The sequence below is a fragment of the Pelodiscus sinensis genome, chromosome 20 (genome assembly GCF_052426305.1).
Source record: "Pelodiscus sinensis isolate ZL-2025 chromosome 20, ASM5242630v1, whole genome shotgun sequence".
Classification (NCBI taxonomy): Eukaryota; Metazoa; Chordata; order Testudines; family Trionychidae; genus Pelodiscus; species Pelodiscus sinensis.
Genome location: NC_143071.1, coordinates 20,959,207 through 20,976,026, shown reverse-complemented (window position 1 = coordinate 20,976,026; position 16,820 = coordinate 20,959,207). Strand labels below are relative to the sequence as shown.

General features: G+C 50.8%; 1 protein-coding gene across 4 annotated transcripts in view; it reads left to right on the top strand.

Moving 5' to 3' along the window:
- The window catches only part of MXRA7 (matrix remodeling associated 7), a 55,700-nt gene that overhangs the window by 1,703 nt on the left and 37,177 nt on the right, over positions 1-16,820 (top strand). The gene's annotated exons all lie outside the window — the stretch shown is intronic.

Here is a 16,820-nt window from a genome sequence, read left to right as displayed (position 1 = left end):
CTGAGCCTTATTTGCACACTTAATGAGCTACCTTTTTTGCAGAAGAGGCTCTTGCACCTGAAGGAGCTGTCTACACTGCCCCTTCTTGTGCAAGAAAACCCCTCTTGTGCAATGCCGTTATTCCTGAAAATAATTGGCCTAGCGGCATTGCACAAGAGGGGTTTTCTTGTGCAAGAAGGGGCAGTGTAGACAGCTCCTTCTGGTGCAAGCACTTCTGCAAAATTGGCGGAGCATTAGGTATGCAAATGAGGCTTGGCGATATTCCACCTTAGCCTCATTTGCATATTTCTGCCACAAGACGCTGCAAGTGTAGACATAGCTTAGAGGGTCAGTTGATGGTAAACTGGCCTGATGCCTTTTCACTCTCTCTTTTAAACTGGAAGGCTGTGTCTACACTGCACCCCTTTTCCGGAAAAGGGATGCAGATGAGACAAGTCGGAATTGCAAATGAAGCGGGGGATTTAAATATCCCCCGCTTTATTTGTATAAACATGGCTGCTGCTTTTTTCCGGCTCGGGGCTTTGCCGGAGAAAAGCGCCCGTCTAGACGGGATCTTTCGGAAAATAAAGCCTTTTCCGAAAGGTCCCTTATTCCTCTTAAAATCAGGAATAAGGGACCTTTCCGAAAAGGCTTTATTTTCCGAAAGATCCCGTCTAGACTGGCGCTTTTCTCCGGCAAAGACCCGAGCCGGAAAAAAGCGGCAGCCAAGTTTATACAAATGAAGCGGGAGATATTTAAATCTCCCGCTTCATTTGCAATTCCGACTTGTCTCATCTGCATCCCTTTTCCAGAAAAGGGGTGCAGTGTAGACACAGCCGAAGTGTCTCTAGACTGATGAATTGCAGTTACCAAAAGCTTTTTCCCAGGGTGTGCCTGGTGGGTTTTTTTTAAAGCCACCCTGGGGTGCCTTTAAAAAAAGTGTGTGTGTGGAGGCAGGGAGGGATGTCTGTTTAAAACGCACACTCCAGACACGATGTGGATAGAGCACTGGTCTGGGAGCCAGACGTCCCTGATTATGTTGTTGTCAGTTTTGCTTTTAAAATGCTCTGGCCATGCTACAGTAGCCACAACGGAGCCAGCCCTGCTGTGTAGAATTTACAATCCTTGGCTCACTGTGTGATCTTGGCCAAATCACTCTGTTCCTTAAAAATCTCATTTTATAGGTGGGGAAAACGCTTTGTAATGTGCTTTGAGCTCTATGAATGGAAATCTAGATCTGTGGTGTCCAACCAGTTCTGAAGGAGTAGCCACGCGAACTAGCCACACTCAAATGGCCGAATAGGCACATGTGGCTAGCGTGTTGGACACCACGGCTCTAGATAATGAGCCAAGCCTATTAGTATGAAAAGAAGACTGAAGCAGGTACAATAACATGGGCATATGGATGCAGGCCTATACTTTAACCATGTTCTTCCGTAACCTCTTTGCAATGGGGCCTAAGCAGCATCCATGCTAAACTTTACTTGGTTCAGAGGTGCTAAGCTCCCACAACCTCTGAGTTCAGTGGGACCTGTGGATGGGCAGCTCCTCTGAAAATCAAGCTACTCGAGTTTGGTCGTGTAGTTCCTGAGAGCATCTTTATGCCTTATCCCACAGAGAGTTGTCTGTATCATTCGCCTCCAGGTATCATCATCTTTATTTCAGAGGCAAAGTTGGGGAGATACTAACCCTAATGGTAGCCAGCCTGTTTGCCAGGCTTCTGTTGAAAAAACTTACTAGCTAGGTTTTCTCCTCACTCCTCACTCAGCCAGCTACAGGGTCCAGTATGTGTCCCAGCTTTTCTGGCTAGAAACGGAGCATCCTGTTGAAACTGCTGACTTTATAGATGGTTCCCATCAGCATCCTTGGCTTCCTTCCAGGCTTAGTGCTGTGGTGGCATGACCACTCTTGTTTTGGAGGGCTCCTTGTTCTCTCTCATGTAGCGTTTCTGGAGCCTGGATCGCTCTCTTGTGAATATAATATACAGTATATACACATCCTAACCTCCACAATTCCTATATCGGAGCTTCACTAAGCAAAGCCATTGGGATCCGTTGAACAAACACAGCTGTGTTGGGGTTGGATGCTCAGGCTCACACCAGTAACTGGGTGGGTGATTGTTACCATGCACCTTGGCTTGCATCCTCCCCCGTCTTGCTCATAGTTCACTCCAGAAGCTGGCTGGGGTCAGGCAGCAGGCGGGGAAGCTAGCCAGGAGTTTCCCAGATTGAATGACAAGAGGAGCCTGCCAGCTTTCCTCACAAGAAGAGCGATTACAGTCTGCAGCCCTTTATTGATCAGCGAGAGGGTCTGGGCAATGAGATGATCCACACTGAAGAGGTCTCACCCAGCTGATCTCCTTGCTCAGTTGTCTAGTCTCCACTAGCTTGCTAGCAGTCACGTTTTTGGCCCCATCTTAAAATTAAGTGTGTGTTCTTCAAAACTTGCCCGATCTCTTCAGCACCTTATGTTGTTGAAGGATAGGAGACCACAAGGTGTCAGAGCTGTTTCCTTGGAAAGAAGGGTGTATGTGTCAGGTATAAGACACACTATAAAGCATGGGGTGTATGTGGGTGGACTAAGGCAGTGGTTCTCAACCTGTCTTCTTTAGTGGACCCTTACAAATTTTGGTCCACAGACCACAATATGAGAACCACTGGACTGGGGTATGGTGATGTATAAACCAGTAATGTCTCATGCAGGGACAGAGAGAGGCCTGCAGGGGAAAAGATGCATGTGCAGTGGAGAGGTGGAGAGTCAGGAATGGAGCGAAGGCTCCTGCCACACTTGGGTTGAGCTCATGGGAAGGCATAGAGCAGGCTGATGGGGAGGGGAAGGAGAGCACAAGATGGGCCATGAAGCAGGCAGAAAGCAATGGAGGGCTGGATCCTGAAGTGATTTAGGGAGGTGGCTGTTAAGTGTAGTGACATGCTGCAGGCCTGGGGGTAGGCGTGCAGCTTTCTGTGTTGCTTGAAGGCTGCTGCACTTGGCTTCCCAAAAGAACCCACCTTGATGACTGATCTGCCAGAGGAGCACAGCTGGGGCACAGCTGGGCCACTGACTCCACTGGGCACTTAACCAGGGCATAGATTCCCAGCAGCGCTTCCTTTGACAAAATGGAGTTGGGGGAAAGTGCCTTGGGCCACTGGGAACACACCCCAGACCAGCCCCCACTACCCTCAAGAGCAAAGCCCAGTTCTGTGGCCAGCAAATTCCCAAGCACTCCTGAGCTGGGCCTCCTTCCTTCCATCACCCTCTGGCCTCTCCCACAGGATCCCAATGTGAGTTAAAATAGCCCCTTTCTGCCATGCAACATGCTCCTTTTTCCCCTGGGAAGCATGCATTCATTGAGGTCCTGCTCCAAAAAGTCTCTCTGCCTGTGGACAGGGATGGCAGATGGGTGGGGCACATTTTTCTGCACGGATTTGAGGGGTGGGGGTGGGGTGGGAGAGATCTAGCTTGTCCTGGGATTCAGAGGCTCTGAGCAGGCCAGTTTGTTTTGTTTTACATCAAGGTTGCTAGCTAAACAATCTGATTCAGGACAGTAGTGCCAGGGAAAATGTGCTAAACCGAAGGGAGGGGGGAAGAGTGTGTGTCTGTCTGTGGGTTGGGAAGGTGTGATTTGGACTTGATCAAAACAGCTAATGCCCCGTCTCCATACATCTTGGCAGCGGCTCACCGAGACACAGAGGCATCTTTCTCTGTTTATTGTAAAAAAGGGTCTCTGTCTTAGGGGAAGGTATTAGCTCTCCCTATGCCCCCTTTCTCAGATAAATGTTGATAACATGCTGCATACCCCAAGTTTGGGCTGTGTGTGACTGCCAGTGACTGGCTTCATGCTGATTCTCCCCTCAGCAGGCTGTCTGTGGCCTGAGAGTTCTCGCTGTCCCCCAGCTGCTAGCCTTCCTGTACCCCTAGAGAGGAGCGCCTGAGAGACAAGGTGCAAGTGACGGGGAAGACAGCTCTCCCTCGTGTGTTGTATGGGAGTTGCTGTAACAATTGCCAAGGTGTTTGGGGCAACACTGAGCAGTCATGTGCCCAGTAAGTTTTGTGTAGCCCAAAGGCTTTTAGTAGACACAGAAGGTGGCCCAGCCCTGGGGAGGGGGATTAGAGAGGTAGAATGGAGGTGAGCTAAGCTGGTGCTATCTGGGCAGCTCTGAAGTTAGACTCTGGGGTGTAGAGCTGTTTCAGCAAGGGAAGGGTCTAGATTCATATCGAACACTCTGGTTGCTGGGGCAGCAGGAGTCTTATGGACAACTTCTGTCGCTGGTAGAAATGTGCCCTATCCAATGGGTCCAGTCTGGAAAACTGCAAATGACTCAGCACACAAGATTCCCTGACGTTGTCTGGACTGGCTGTTCCATAGCAATGGCAGGGGTTTGTATGCAGGCTGAGAACATTATAAATGAATCAGCACGGCGGAGTAGGGATGGGGTGTTCTGCAGTGCTCGTGTCGGTTTCTTTCTCCAGTCTTGCCTTGGAGTGGTCCAATTTCAACGCAGCCATTAACCAATCAGCCAGAATGTTAAGGGAGAAACATGCATTCTGAGCAAGCAGCACTGGTGTGTTCTTTCGTGCTGGGTGGCTGGGTCATGAATTCTGCTGTCTCCAATGATTTTCTTCCCCTAACATATGCTTATGGCATGCAATCTTTCCCTTAGCACTGCCGGCCAGCAGTGCCTCTAACGTCCTCTGCTCCTCTTCCTCAACTCTACCAGACAGCTGCTGTCAGATGTGGTGATGGGGTAGCCATGTTGTCTCAGAATAACAGAGACACAATGTGGGTGCGGTTGTATATCTTTTACCGGAAGAAGCTGGTCCGATAAGAGAGGTTACCTCACCCACTTTCTAACTCTTCCAAGTCTGTTACTCTTCAGTGGACTAAGATGATGTGCGGTCCCCAGGCTAGAACTATGAACTGGGCACCAGGACTCTTGGGTTCTGTGCTGGCCGCTGCTGCTTACTGTGTGAACTTGTGGAAGTGCCTCAGGCATTCCATGCTGGCTTCCCCCTTTGGAGATACCTCATGGGGTGCTGTGGGGCTTTGCTAATGTCTGTAAAGTGCCTTGATACCATGGCACAGTATGATAAAGAGATCCCATCCTCCGAGACTACCTGGCTTATAAAACTTGTTTTAATCTATGTAGACTAGTAGGATGGAATGCAGCGACCCCTCTGCTACAGGGTAGAGGGTGAATATACAGCACCTACTGTCCAACCTCTGCTCTTGCTGGCCCTGGCTGACGGGTGAGTCATTGCAGGGCCAGGTGGCCAGAGGAGCTTGTGTCTAAGTGCCTTACCAGCAGGTTCAGAAACAGTTCAAGCTTCCCAGCTGCTTGTCATGCTGCAAAGCCTTGACCTGGGAGATCTAGCACCTGGCCAATAACTGAAATCGATCAGACAAGAGGGGAGATGCCTCCGAGCAAAGACTAGGAGTACGTCTACACTGCAACAATATTTCAAAATAACAAGTGCTGTCCAGAATAACTTAGTCCACATCTACACAGCAGGCAGTTATTTTGAAATTGTGTCAAAATACTATCAAGCTAGCGGACTTCTTACTCCAACTCGTGTAACCCTCGTTGTACGAGGAGTAAGGAAGTTGGAGGAAGAGTGCTCCATTTCGAAATAAGTGCTGTGTAGACTCTCCCTATTCTGAAATAAGCTACGCAACCAATGTAGCTCAAGTTGCGTACCTTATTTCGAGTTAAGCCCTCTAGTGTAGACACACCCTAGATGAGGCAAGATCTCACTCTTCCTCTTCACCCAAGTGCTCCTTACAGAGCAGACACCATCTTGGTTAGCACTGGCAGAAAGGAACAAACATTTAAAAGCCATCAGGGCTCTACAGGGTGTTTTCCACCTGTAGATCTCAGGGTATGTCTACACTACCACCCTAGTTCGAACTAGGGTGGTTAATGTAGGCAACCGAAGTTGCAAATGAAGCCTGGGATTTAAATATCCCGTGGAGGTGTTTAGAGAGCCTAATCCGAACTACCTACTCCATGCCGCGTGTAGCCGTGGGCACGGAGTCCGAACTACTGGGGCTTTAAAAATGGCAACGCCCGGCAAGATGCAAATGAAGCCCGGGATATTTAAATCCCGGGCTTCATTTGCAACTTCGGTTGCCTACATTAACCACCCTAGTTCGAACTAGTGTGGTAGTGTAGACATACCCTGAGAGTGCTTTGGGAAGAAGGCAGGAGAGGTATTCCTATCTTGCAGACAGATGGGTAGGAGGTTCAGCCACTAGCTCAGAAACAGATCTGGGAGCAGAACCCCTGCCATCTAGTCCAGTGCCCTTGCTACTAGACCCCATTTGCACATGAGAATCTCCCTCTCCTGATGGCTTGAAGTTTATTACAGAGGAGTTTATCTGGGTGTTGTTTTGAAAGTGAGCTCAGTGTCTGTTTCACACATGCACACTCTCTGCTGTTGCCTTCTACGGGTGCTCCAGATGTGGGTGTGAAAACATCCAGGCTTTGGCACAGTTTCCCTGGACAGGTCCTAACCAGAGCTGCTGAGGCCCACACTGAGTGAACAAAAAGGATCAGTTCCTTGCCAGCTGGGCAGAGAACTGCTCCAAGTGGTTTTATCGTATTAGTTGCCACAGTCCACTTTGCTGGCAGGATCCTGACAGGTGGGGCATATAAGAGATGGGGGAGCAAACTGTTCTAAAGGGGATTCCAACAAACAGCCCATCCTGTGAGGTGCTGAACACCCTCGACGCCTACTGAGGTCAGTGGCAATGTGCAGCACTCAGTACCTTGCAGGATTTGGCCCTTGTGAATAAAAAGCTCAGCACTTCCCAGCACCTTTTGTGGAAGGATCTCAAAGCATGTAATGAGCATATTCCTTTTTGCAGCCACCCTAGGAAATGGGTAAAGACTCATACAAAGATTCACAGATGGGGTGACGCGACTTGTCCAAGCTCACCAGGCAAGTGGCAGAATCAGGGAAGAGAACCCAGGAGTCCTGACTTCTTCCCCCTTCCTTTGATAAAACGGCTCATACCAAAGACTAGTACTTTATTTTGATTGGCCTATGATCGTCTGCTCTTGATAACTGCCCCCAGTCATGCTGTCAGCTTGACTAACACAAGATGAGTTTATATCATGCATCATCTAATGCTTTAGCCACTAGGGAATGTTCCTCCCCCGCAGTCTGTCTAAGGAAAGCCTCAGGGCCATTGTGCGAGGCCAGAGAGAAACATTACAAAAATCTGGTCAGCCCGGAGAAAACGCCCTTCGCAATTTTCCCGTGTGAGTGGCCCTGGTGACAAAATACCAACATAGAGAAGGGGCATGAGTCAGGGAGACAAGACACCGATCCTGGCAGAACAGTCTCTTGAAGAGATTTCCATGAAGCAGCAAAGAGGCTGTTGGAAAGTCTCAGGATAGCAGGCAGTTGCAAGACAGAGGTCTTCTGTGGGTCCAGATCTAGGGAAGGTAGATGGTCTCTAAAGCTATGTCTACACTTGCAGCTTCTTGTGCAAGAAATATGCAAATGAGGCTGTGTGGAATATCACCAGGCCTCATTTGCTTACCTAATGAGCCTCCATTTTTCCAGAAGAGGCTCTTGTGCCAGAAGGAGCTGTCTACTCTGCCCCTTCTTGCGCAAGAAAAACTGTCTTGCGCAATGCTGCTCTGCCGATTATTTTCAGGAATAACAGCATTGCACAAGAGGGTTTCTCTTGCACAAGAAGGGGCAGAGTAGACAGCTCCTTCTGGCACAAGATGACTGGGAGTGGATATTAACCCAGCTGCTCTGATGGCCCTACTGTGTGGGTGCCCTGATATCAGCTGGGCTTGGGGAAGTTCTTGTGAATAGCCACTAGGAAAGCTAAGACCAGGATCTGATCAGGGCAAAGGTGGAGGAGTGGAGAGACAGGGTGAGGAGGGAGCAGTTTCAGTGCTGGGGACTTCAGCAGCTGCTGTGTTTAAGCTCCGTCCTGCTGATCTGTGCTCTGTGTGGTGCCCATCTGTTCAGCCTACAGGATTGGGACCCAAGTTGCAGCAGCTTTGCAAAATTATCATAAAAATGTACCAGCTGAGGCACAAAGTGCACTTGGCCAGACGCTCCCAGTAAGATAACCACAACATCAAAGAGACTGCATAGTGTGGTTTTGCAAGACATATTTTATCCTCTGGTGTGCATCGTGCCAGCATCTTTATTGCTGTGTGTACACTCTGACCCACAATGCATTGCCATTTTTATTTTCTTTGGATTCGCATGAAATATTGAAAAGCACTCTTCCAAAGGCTCTGTGTGCCTCTGATCTCTGGTATGTCTAAAAATAGGATTGTCCTGCTACAGACCAGGATGGACCCAGCAGGCTCCCCCCCCCCCCCCCCCCGCACTAGGAAGTACCAATTCCTCCCAGAAGTATCAGATCTTGCCATGCCTCTCCCTTCCATAGTGTCTCAGGGATGAGATCTCACCTTTTTATGACTCACAAGAGAGGCTTTAAGTAGCTACTGGTGCTCTTTGTGGGTGGATTTGGGTTCATCTGGTGTTGCTGCAGGAATATAATGGTATCTGCCTTTTCATCCCATGCTCCTGATTCTGCCTGTCTTGGTTTGGGCTGCTAATGGAAACCACGTTCCATCTTTTCCTTTAGGGTTCAAAATCAGAAGTTTGGAATGTTGTGAATGATATCTCCCCTTTGTGTGTGTCTTCCTCATGTCCCTGTCTTCCCCCAAATCTGATTCTAGAGCTGTTACTGTTTTGTACACTGTAGCCACTTGCAACTTCCTGGTGTTCTCAACCCTAGGGCTGAGACCTGTTGGTGCTGGCTGGCCAACCTGTGACTACACCGACTTAGCAAATCGAGGGTGAATGTAGCCGGGGCTTGGTGCTGATGGGGCATGTGACATACCAAAGAGACGTGGGAGTCTGACTGTAACATGGCCCTTCTGTCACAGTTCACAAGGGAGCTCAGACCTCGGGCAGGGTGGGGAATAAATAACTAAGATTCGCACAGCCAGACACCTGACTGTAAAGGAGCTGCCTGGGCTTGGTGCTGCCTTGGTGATAATTCCCCACCTGGGACGCTGTGCGACTCCCAGGGGCAGCAGACAGGACTTGTGACTTGTTCCTTAGAGCGGTGTTCCCCCAGGTCCCTGGTTTGCCCTGGGAGAGCAGCGTATACAGAGCGTTTGGTGATAGAATATCGGACAAGCTTAAGAAGTGCCTTCTGTGCCAAGCTGTGAGCCTCCCCTGGCTGGACCTGCCCCTTCGGCTTGTCGGGAGGTACCGTGGCTGTGAGCACAAGGCCTTGATTGACGGGCTGCATCTGCTCAATGGCAGTAACTGGCAGGCGGGGGGGCGAGCCTGGAAAACTGGGAAATGTGTCATGGGTACAGGGCACTGTGGAGAGTGGCCTATGGCTGGTGTTGCCAGCTGAGCACTGGAAAGCGGGTGGGGGGAGAGGTCAGCTAGGCCAGTGGCTTAAGTGATTTACAAAGCAGATTAGCTAAAGCCAGTCTCCGGCTTTATCTAGATGAGTATTTTCTTCTTGGCTCCATCCCATTGCTCTGGTGCTGGGGCTGCTCCAGAGCAATGGATAGAGGCAGCAAGGGGGGGAATCGACTAGTTGAATCAACTAGTCCTTAACATCCTTAGAACAGAGGCTATTGAGGGTTGGGGGTGGGGGTCCAAAGGGACAACAATCTATCCAGGCAGTTGGACTCTTCCTAGGAATGTTTTATTGTACTCTAGTGGCCATCTGGCACATTCTGCAGGCACCTGTGAGCTGGGTGAGGCCAACCAATCACAGGGTGATTTGCTTTCGGGTGGGGGTGATATCTGGGGTCCCAAGTGAGCCAGCTGAAGTCACTGTGTAAGGTGCACTGCAAGAAATGGGATGGCCAGTCCTCAAAGCTGGTGGTTATTCCAATACAGTAATTCCTCATTTAACACAGTAGATACGTTTCAGAAAATGATCGTGCTAAGCGAAAATGTGTTATGCAGGGTCCATTTTCCCACTGAAAATAATGGAAAAGATGGGGGTTGCGTTTCAAGCGGTCGTGTCAAAGCCAATTTTCTGTTGGTGCTGAGTCATCAACGTCAACATTAGACAATTACTGTACAGTAAAACTCCAATTGTCCGGCATCAACTGGAACCCAGAAATGCTCCAGTCGGCCGGGTCAACGGGGAACGGTGCGGCGAACGGCGAACTCTCCGCTGCTTTGCAGGGAGGCAGGGGAAGACCTGCGCAGCTCCCAGCGACAAGCTGGCTGGGGAAACCCAGCCACCAGCCTGCAAGCCGCGGAGGAGAGGGAGCGAGACTTCGCCCGCCTCCCTGCAAAGCGGCGGAGGGTTCACCTCTCGCCGTACCGTTCCCCACTGACCCCATCCCCCCTGGCCGGACACAGTGTGGGTCCCGGCAGACCTATCACAGGGGCGTACTCCCAACCCAATCCCCTTCCCCAGAGCCAAACACCTCCCCTCCCTGCTGTAACCCAGTTCCCTTTCTCCTCCAACCTTATGTCCAGGTCCCAAGGCACCTGCCTGTGCTTAGTGGCTGGCTGCTAGCAAGTGCAGGCTGGAGCCGCGAGTGCACATGCAGCTCACAGCAGCCTGGCCGAGAGAGCGGCTGACCGGAGCATTTCTGGGTTCCAGTTGATGCCGGACAATTGGAGTTTTACTGTACAGTAATCGTCTAATGTTGACGTTGATGACTCAGCACCAACAGAAAATTGACTTTGACCCCACCGCTTGAAATGCAACCCCCCACCTTTTCCATTATTTTCAGTGGGAAAATGGACCCCGCATAACACGTTTTCGCTTAGCACGATCATTTTCTGAAATGTATCTACCGTGTTAAATGAGGAATTACTGTAGTCAATCGAGGAGTCCTGTGGCACCTTATAGACTAACTGAAGTGTAGGAGCATAAGCTTTCATGGGCAAAGACTCACTTCGTCAGACGAAGTGGGTCTTTGCCCATGAAAGCTTATGCTCCTACACTTCAGTTAGTCTATAAGGTGCCACAGGACTCCTCGTCGCTTTTGCAGATTCAGACTAACACGGCTACCCCTCTGATACTTGTAGTCAATCGGAGTCCAAACCATGCCGTTCCTTTAAAGTACCCAGCATCCGGCCATCATCCAGATGCCCCAGCCAAATAAAGTTCTATCAATCCCAAAGGATCAGACCTATTACCTTCCAGGTCAATGAATATTTGAGATCTTATCCCAAAGACACACTTATAGGTAATTTTTTATTAACTAAGGTAAGATTTATTTAAGAGAGTGAATACAAAAGATCAGTAGACACACAGATGCGGGTTCAAGTCTTAAGGCTCAGTTATATAACAGAGATGATGATGATCATGTAGTTGCAAAAAGTTCTTCTAGAATTTAGTCCATGTTTATAATCCAAAAATCCATATCCAGGGTGATTTCAGCCAATGACTGGGACTTCAGTTCTTGTGGCTTAGGTTTCCCCTGTATGAAACCTCAAACAGATCTAAGACCCTAAATCTGTCTGTTAAAGGCACACTAGGATATCCTGAGATCTCATTTCTTATGATTTGCAGCTTTCTCGAAGAACATCCAAGCAGATATGAGACAAAAAAGGATCATGTCCAAAGGGATCTTATACAGGCAGTCCCCGGGTTACGTACAAGATAGGGACTGTAGGTTTGTTCTTAAGTTGAATCTGTATGTAAGTCGGAACTGGCGTCCAGATTCAGACACTGCTGAAACTGACCGCCAGTTCTGACTTACATACAGAATCAACTTAAGAACCCCAGGCGTCCCCAAGTCAGCTGCTGCTGAAACTGATCAGCAGCTGATTCCAGGAAGCCCGGGGCAGAGCAACTCTGCCTGGGGCTTCCTGTAGTCAGCGCTGGTCAGTTTCAGCAGAAGCTGACTTGGGGACGCCTGGGGCAGAGCAGCTGGGGTGCTGCTGGGTTGCTCCAGTAGCGCCGCTCCTCAGCACTACTGGAGCAACCCAGCAGCACCCCATCTGCTCTGCCCCAGGTGTCCTGATTCAGCCGCTGCTGAAACTGACCAGCAGCGGCTGAATCAGGACCTGGGGCAGAGCAGCTGGGGTGCTGCTGGGTTGGTCCAGTAGTGCCCAGAGCGGGCGCTGCAGGACCAATCGGCAACGCCCCAGCTGCTCTGCCCCAGAGTCCAAAACAAAAGCCTGGTCTGCTGGGGGGGGGGGGGGGGAGCACACTAGCTGCGCTCCCCCCCCCCCCCCCAGCAGACCAGGGACACGGGGAGCAGAGCCGCAGCGGCAGCGGGGTGCCGCGCCTCTGAGGCTTTGCTCTGGCAAAGCCTCAGAGGCGAGGCACCCCGCCGCGGCTGCGGCTTCAGTCCGGGAGCCTGTGGTCTGCTGGGGATGATGTGAACCAATAGTCCTTGTCTGTTACTACAGCTTTGATTCAAGATCAGAAGGGAATATTAGCATTTATGATGAAACTTGATTGAAGTAGTATCATGGTTCCTATGTCTCTTTGAAGGTTGTGGTAAACTGTAGGTGAACTGTTTTACCTTGTGCCAATTGCCATGTTTGAGAGACAGAAGGTAACTTCAAAGGCCTATTGTGCTCTCCCAGGCCAAGAGATACAGGCAGTCCCCGATCTGACGTTAGTCGGATCCGCACTTACGAACGGGGCTTTCTCACCCCGGAAGTCGGGGCGAGAAAGCCCCGTTCGTAAGCTGCTCCGGTGCCCCTGGTCTGCTGGAGACCGTCTCCAGCAGACCAGGGGCACCGGGCGGGTTCCCGCGCTTCTGAGGCTTTGCCAGAGCAAAGCCTCAGAGGCGCGGGGAACCGCCGCTGCTGCCGCTTCAATCTGGGTGCCTGTGGTCTGCTGGGGACGGTCCCCAGCAGACCACAGGCTCCCGGACTGAAGCCGCAGCCGCGGGGGGGGGGGTTCCGCGCCTCTGAGGCTTTGCTCTCTGCCCTCTGTTACCTCAGGGTCTAGCCACAGCGAAGTGCTGTCTTGGCTCAAAAGAATGGCCTGGCCAGGGCAGCAGGAAAGCTGGCTAGCTGTGCCCTGGGCTCCCTGGTGGCCCTCTGCTCCCTCTCATGCCACCGCAGTTATGAATAGCTTTTGCATGGAGGGTGAGGGCGGGTCAGGAAAATGCCAGACAGAAGAAGGCTACCTTGTCCAATACGGTCACTCAAACCCTGGCCTGCGAGGCTCTGCTCCCCTCAGACACTCAAATTAGCCTGCTCTCTGGCTATGTTTGGGATTTCCATTCCGAGAGCTGCTCTGCAGCCAGCAATGCGCTTCGTTGCATAGAACTGTGGAGTCCTCCTGCTATCGTCCATGAGAACAAGACAAATGCTTGGTTCAGTCCCTCCGGGGCGCATGATGAACTTACCCTGGAGCACCTTCCTCCCCCCCCCCCCCCCCATGTCTTCCCCTTCTTCTCAGTGTGTCCACCCAGCACGGGACCTGTGAGTGTCCTGGTGGTCAGGACTGGTTAACACTTCTGAGGGCTCAGGACTGTTAGATTTTGTGGGCTCCCTTAGGCTCTGGGCTAAAGCCAAAAATGGGGGGTTCAGGTACAGTGTGCAAGAGGGGCCTGGAGATTGAGGCTGGAGGGTGGGTCCAAATGGAGGTACGGGCTTCAGGGTGGGGATGAGGCATTTGGGGTATAGGAGGGGGCGCTAGGCTGGGGCCAAGGGGTTTGGAATGAAGGAGTGGGCTCAGGGCAGGATGTTGGGGTGGGTGTTAGAGTGCAAGAGGGGGCTCAGGGTTGGGGTGCAGGGTTGAGGAGAAACTTAGGGTGTGGAAGGGAGCTCCGAGCTAGGGCAGAGGGTTGAGGTGTGGGGCCGTTACCTGGGACAGTTCCCATTTGGTATGGGGGGAATAGGTTGGCCTGTACTTGTCTACAGGCACCGCCCCCAGCAACTCCCAGCTAATGGGAGCTGCAGAGGCAGAGCTTCAAAATGACGGTAGCACGGAGAGAGCTTTCTGGTGCTTGTGGCAATGTTGCTCCAGCTGGGGGGAGGAACGGCAGTGTGCTGAATCACCTTCTCCCCTGCCAGCAGCTGATCTCCAGCTTTCAGGGCTGTGTGTGTGGGTGTGAGAGAGAGAGAGGAGTGTTCCCCAGCATGGGTGGGGGTGTGCTGGCAGACTAGGAGCTCAATTGCATGCTAAGTCCCTTAGTGCTTCCCTAGCTAGGGTTCGCAGATGATTTAACCAAAAATACTGGACATGCGTGCCCGCCCCCCAGCCAAAAAAATAACCTGGAAAAAATTCTATGGGGGGGGGGAAGAAAGGGGGGAGACCAAAGTTGTTGGGGGGGGGGGAGAAAGGACCCCGAGAGTTGTTAAGCAAAAATTTTAAAAAACTAGTGCGGCCCCTTTAAGAAACACTTTTGAGGCTTTTTGGCCCTAACAGGCTGCCATCTTGTCTCCCTGCCCTGGGCTGAACGGCTCCCCTGCGGAACTAGGCAAGTACCCGGGATTTTTGCCTCCTGGCTGGGAAAAAATCAGAAAATACATTTTAGGAGTCTGGTATTTTCTGATTTTTTAACCAGACAGGAGGTGAAAATACCGGACACCTGGCAACCCTGCCCCTAGCTCACAACTAGGCCTGTCTGCCCAGCGTGGGATGACTTGGCTGAACTCACGGAGGTTCTCTCCAGGTGAGATCTGGGGCAGGGACACTCACAAGGCAGGACGTGAAGCAGGTCTAGCCTGCAAGGGCCTGCCCCTTCTAGTTCTGTGCTTTAACCTGGCCCCTTAGCATCTCCTAGGTCAGGACCTCTCCACCAGCCTTCCCAGCCTTTTCATCCAGCTGATGGACACTTGCATGTTTTTGCCTAGTGTGCACAATTAGACTGGGCAAGACAGAATGTGATGCCTCCTGTGGGCTGGAATGGAAGAATATTGGTCCATAGCTTGAGTGGGGTTCCCTGCCCAAGGCAGCTACCCATTTGCTTCTGCAGCTGTTTCTTGGTGTACTGGACAACAGGAATTCCCTGCAGCATTGTGCTAGTGATGGAGTGGGGTTGCCTTCATGTACTGAATTGTAGCCAGCCCTGAGCTGGATTGCTGGGCCTGGAGGGGGCTTCCTCCATGCAAAAGCATGTCCTTTGTTGGCCCCTCAAACCCTCGTTGGCCAGGATTATTTCATGGGGGAGCAAGGCGGTTTTGTGTTGTATCAGCTGCTTTCCTAGATGCACAAATGAGGCTGAGTAGCATGACGGGGGTCACAGGAGACAGCCTGTGCGCTGCCTGTCTGCTCAACCAAACTCCACAGAGAAGAAGCCCCTTCTTTTTCACCCTTTTCTTCTGACTATTTTCCCTCTCTCTCCTCTCTGTCTGCCCCTTTCTCTCTCTTGCAAGGTCTTGCATCAGGCTTGGATGAGAAAGCGCAGCCATAAATGGCAGTGTGTTACTCATGTCTGTGTTGGGAGGTTATTCCAAGGCACGCTTTTCCTGTGCACACACCCCACACTGCAGGCTGGCTACTGGCTTCTCCTTCCTCTCTCCCAGTTAGAAATGCATTAATCTGTACAAGCCACCCTCAGGCCACTGCAGCTTTGTCTTCCAGCAATAAAGAGTTGCTAGACGTACAAGCCCACTTGGCCAGATTTCTGTGGCCCCCCTTAGCTGAAGCAAGGGGAGACTTGAACTTGAGAGGGCTTGGGCTGCCCAGAGGAAATGGGAATAGGTGAGGTAATGGCTCGCATTGTCCAGCAGTGAGTTTAAAAACAGATTGTGATCTGACTTTGCCAGTTGGCGGGGGTGTGGGTGAGTTTTACAGCGGAGAGCAAGCTGGGCCTCCCTCAGAACAATCTCTTCTTCTGACCCTTTCCATTTCCCCCCTCTCACTTCTCAGTCCAGGGGTAGGACTTTAAGTGGGTTAATCATTAGCGGTTGTGTGAGGCAGCTTCACCACAAGGGGTAGGTAGGTAGGTGGAACACTGATGTTATCCTGATTTTACAAGTGAGGAAATTGAGGCAGAAGGTGATGTGACTTGTCTGTCTTAAGGTTTTACATTGCCACCTGTCATGTATACTGTGTGCCTACTACATAAGATCAGTAGCAAAATCCCTAGCAGACTTTTAAGACCCCAGAGCAGCAGAGCCAGTATTAGAATGCGGGGCATCCTAGCTACCTGCTCTGGGCATGCATGTTCTGCTGAACCACCTTGCCTTTATTTCAGTCAATTAAAGGTCAAACTTTCAGCATTTCAGCATTCTTAGAATTTGATTTCAAATCTCATAATTGGTGTTTCTCTTAAAGCCCCAGCTGCTAGAGTCATGTGAATACATGAGAAGCTCAGCTGCTGTTTAAAATACTTCAGGAAAGGAAGTTTACTAGCTAGGGTGACCTAAGCTCATCCTAACGGTTTGAACACTAAAGACAAATAATATTTCTTTTTATTATTACATCTTTTTTTTTTTAAGTCAAACTTGTGGCCCCTGATTCATGGCATTTTTCACAGTTGGGGTTAGTGAGAATGCTTTTTTAAGCAAGATATCCCGTTTTTGGAGGGGTGTGTTAGAAAATTGCCTTGTTTTGAGGTCACACTGGGAGTCAGAATGCTGGGTTCTGTTCCCAACTGGAGGGCTGACTCTCCCTTACCTAAGGTGGATGATTGCCTCTCTGTGCCATCACATTGTGTGTTATAACTCTGACCCCTTCCCCATGTGCTGTGACACCTGACAGTCTGCAAAGTACCAGAGATTCTGAAAGCAGACCTTTAATTGCAGCACTGTAATTGTGTGGAAGCACCAGCAGGAGAGGTGCAGTAGAATGGTCCAGGTATGGCAGGGGGAAACAGGAGCAGGCAGAGGTGATGGAGGGCTACACTGGCCAGGGTGCCTGATCTGAGACTCTAGGGCTGGGCAGGTGCTGCTTAATG